This window comes from Dioscorea cayenensis, chromosome 7 (assembly GCF_009730915.1).
Source record: "Dioscorea cayenensis subsp. rotundata cultivar TDr96_F1 chromosome 7, TDr96_F1_v2_PseudoChromosome.rev07_lg8_w22 25.fasta, whole genome shotgun sequence".
In the NCBI taxonomy this organism is placed as follows: Eukaryota; Viridiplantae; Streptophyta; class Magnoliopsida; order Dioscoreales; family Dioscoreaceae; genus Dioscorea; species Dioscorea cayenensis.
The window spans coordinates 13,860,417-13,865,035 of record NC_052477.1 but is presented as its reverse complement, the minus strand read 5'-3'; positions in this window follow the sequence as shown (position 1 = coordinate 13,865,035).

Sequence of the window (4,619 nt, the reverse complement as noted above, 5' to 3'; positions counted from 1 at the left end):
GAACTATTATCTAACCTAAGATCCTAAGTGATGGAATTAACTCTACTAGATGAAATTAAAACTAAAACAAGATTTCTAACAAATTAGAGAGAACAAGCAAGAGAATCATTGTAATGCAAAGGCTTATGGATGTGGATCCGCTTTGGGGGGTTATCATGAAACATCGATGATGATCAAAAGATGCAAGGGTAAATTGGACGAAGAGATTTCTAGATTAGAACAACCCCAATTTCTCGGCTATTGAACCCTAATCCCATACAAACATTGATAGGAACTTCTTCCAAATCCACGATCCTACGATTGCATTAAGTACAAGGAAATCTCAAATAGGAGTAAACCTACTCTTCTTCGGCTTAAACCTAACATGGAGGGCTACCAACACCCAATTTCTCGGCATGATGATACAAGTATCCCCTTCTAATCCATTCATGATCTAATACATGTGAGCAGGTCACATCTACATGCATCACTCATAAAAGAGCTACGGATTTCTGCTTAGTGTAGCACCTAGCATGAAAACAATGGATTAAATCTCAAGATAACCAAAGCATGGAATTAACAAGTAATCATCCAAAATACATGATAAAACCCCCCCAAGGTTCACCAACACCCGGTGGCCTTTGGGGTCTAATGTGTCATCATCCTACAACAAATAACACAATCAAGCAAAACATAAAGCAAAAGCATAGATGACACTCCCTAGAAGAAATGGTGGAGGAGGAGGAGGTAAAGAATGTGCCCAATGATGCTTCCCCCACCAAAGGAATGCCGAATGATGCTTCCTCTAGCCGTGGGTCTCCTTCCTTCAAATTGTGGTTGATCTCCCCTTGAATGATGTTGCCTTCTTCCCTTGAGAGCCTTGGACATTGGCCTTAAATGATCTTGACAAGATCCCCTTCCGTATATCCCGCAAGTGCACTGGTTTATCGAAGTAATAATCCCGGATAAGCGGGTATCTAATCCACAAGGAGTAGGGAATAAAAACACTTAATCTGCTTCTTAGCTATGTGAATGATTAGTAGTGATGAGTGTGACAATGATTCAATTCTCAAAAGTAAAAACAAGTAAAAGACCACGAGTAAAGGAGGAGGTAAGGTAATCGATAAAGATGGGGTACTCGGATAATACTCCGCCTAGGACAATTGTTTCAAGTGCAAGAACCCTCGATTATGCTTCCTAATCAATGCAATGGTGAGTCATGGAAATCCTTAAATACATAGTCCCAAATTTAAAGTCAATTATGCCTAACTCTATACATGTCCCGGAGGAGAGATTAGATAACCTCTCAACCTCGCACTCGAATAGAGTTGCAATGAGCTCTAGAGATTCCAAATGATAAATCTCTTACTAATTATGGGCCTAACCCTTTGGTCCAGGTGGAAGGTCCCTAACCATGATTAAGCCCTAGATACTAAGATCACCTCAACGATTCACTCCGTTGTATGCGCAACTAAGCCCCAACGGAGGATCATCCCTTAGACCATTCACTCTATTATGGCAGCAAAGAACTCAAGGAACGGAGGTAGAATCTACCACGCCGGAGGGGAAAAGGGACGCTCCTGTACCTCTCGACTCACCCTCTCAACCCTCTCCAACCTAGCTTTGTCTAACGCTCGTGGTGTGTCACTCACTCACAAGGTTACCAATAAGAACTCTCAACCCTAGTGTCACTCTAGGGTAAATGTTCATACAATCAAGCATTCAAGGTTGGAACTCACAACAAACATCAATTAATTGAAAGCATAATAAAGAGATTCAATGAAACAAATACATCCTAGGGTTCACAAATACCCAAGTACCACTAGGGGTTTAGCTCTCCATGGAGCTAAGTACAATCAAAGAAATAGAATGTAAAAGCAATAAATCCATGGAGAAACCCCCTTGATAGTCATGTCAATGGTCTTGTGGAAAGTCCTCTACTCGTCGTCCAAGGATTCCCTTATCTGGTATAGGATTGCCTCGACGGAAGCTCCCCTACCAACCTTCTTCCAAAGGAATGACGATGTCGGAGCCATAGAATCTCTCCAAAACCCTATCCAATACCTCTCAAAACCCTAGCCGAAACCCTCTCTCAAGTTGGGGAAAAGATGGAGAAAAGAATGCTGAAATCGAGGCTGAATCAGATTTAAATAGGGCTGCAAGCGGGAATCCACATGCCCCTATGGAATTTCCGCAAGGGTGTGGGTAATTTCCACACGGCCGTGCGGATTCTCTGAAATTTGCTACAGTAATCTACTACAGATCTCGCCAAAAAAATACTCCCGAATCCACTTTTCATCGAGGTAACATAAAGCGGGCACACGTCTATGCCCTGGATCGATTTGCTTCTTCAATGACGGATATGTTGATGGAAATCTTGTTATATGTGCATAAGTCGGAGTGCTTGAGTGTGATTGCCCATGTGCCCCCTCCAAAATGGTTGTGCAAAACTCAAATACGGGGAGGTTGGCACACACTCTAGCATCTCGCACCCGATTTATATCTTCGCATTTGAACTTTAGCAAGATTTCCTCCAAAATCGGTGCATTGTGATCCACATTGGCTTCTTTCCTTCATAATTGGTTTCAGAACCCTACCTACATAAAAGTAACATAAAAACACACATATTAGTGTAAAAACCCAAGAAAAGTAATGCTCAACATAAGGAAAGAATGCTTCGGATTCATATCGCACAAGCACTTATCAGATCTCCTATCTTCCTTGCCCTTCTTCCCCTTCCAAAGGTCGCCCAAAGTGTCTTAAGTGGTCTCTCAAAACATGTCCAGAAAAGTCCCTTGTTCTGCCCTAAAAGTCAGCTTTTATACCCCTCATAGTATACGGGTCATATAGGGGTCGTATGGGGGTCGTATAACACTCAAATAATTTAGATTCGCGCTCCATAAGGGAGCATACGGGGTCCATACGGCCTCCATATGGCCCCCATACTGGGTGGTATGAGGGGTATGAAAATCAGGGCGATGACTTCAATTTTATCCCTACGCTTTACGATGCATACCCCCCATCTTGGATTGTATAGGGGTGGTATGAAGTCTAGCCTTTTCTTCTCTTTTCACCTAAATGATATCTTCTTGTTCTCTATGGCTTTCTTATGACCTACAAAGTAAATAGTAGACGATTAAGCGCAAAATGGGCATCAAACCTCACAAAATACATGCAAAGTGAATATGATATATATATATATATATATATATATATATGAAAACACCTACATTTAGACACTTATCACTAACACATAAATAATCATAAGATAACAATAGAACTACGTAGACATTAAAAACAAGTAGTCAACATAAAACATAAACATCCAAGTTCATAGATTAAGGGTACTGGTGAATGGTTAGCCCCTCATAGACAAATCAATATAAGACTAAGGAAAAGAAAAGAAATAGAAACCATGAAAGACTCCCATCTTTGCCTTACAAACCACTCCGACAGTGCTTGGATGAAGTCCCGCTGGCTAAGCTCCGCTCCATTAGCGCTCTTACACTATATATTCACTCCAGCCACCAAATGTGTTAGGGAAGACCTCGGCAACCACCCCAAAAAGAAGAGAGAAGGATCCTTGCAAATTACCTAAATCTGGGCTTAAAAGGTGTTTTTCGGGTTGATCATGGTCATGCTTAGGTTGTTCTCTTACCCAGCGATTTTCTAGGGATAGTTTGGGTAATTGAATCGCAAATTCAAGATAAGCACGCCCATGCTTTCCATAGAGAGCGTCCGTGTGATAAGTGCTTGTGCGATATGAGTGCGAAGCATTCATTCCTTATGTTGAGCATTACTTTTCTCAGGTTTTTACACTAATATGTGTGTTTTTATGTTACTTTCGTGCAGGTAGGGTTGTAGCATCACTGTGGCAAAGTGTTGTAGCAACACTATTCACAGCCGGCCGAGAAAACAGGAATTCAGAGAATCCATACGGGCGTGTGGAAATTATACACGCCCGTACGGAAATTCCACATGGGGGTGTGAAAGATCCACAAGCCCGTGTAGTCACCAGATTCCAGCCCTATTTAAAGCCCGTGTAGTCAGAGATTCTTTTCTCCATCTTTTCCCCAACTTGAGAGTGGGCTTCGTCTAGGGTTATGAGGGGTATTGGCTAGGGTTTCGGAGAGGTTCTACGGCTCCAACATCGTCATTCCTTAGGAAGAAAGTTGGTAGGGGAGCTTCCGTCGAGGCGTATCCTATACCGAACGAGGGAATTCTTGGACGACGAGTAGAGGACTCTCCACAAGACCATATACACGACCATCGAGGGGGTTTTCTATGGATTCATTACTTTTACATTCTATTTCTTTCATTGTACTTAACTCCATGGAGAGCTAAACCCCTAGTGGGTACTTGGGTATTTGTGAACCCTAGGATGTATTTGTTTCATTGAATCTCTTTATTATCCTTTCAATTAATTGATGTTTATTGTGAGTTCCAAACTTGAATGCTTGATTGTATGAACATTTCCCATAGAGTGACACTAGGGTTGGGAGTTCTCGTTGGTAACCTTGTGAGTGAGTGACACACCACGAGCGTTAGACAAAGCTAGGTTGGAGAAGGTTGAGAGGGGTGAGTCGAGAGTGCATGTGAGCGTCCCCTTTCCCTTCCGACGTAATAGATTCTACCTCCGC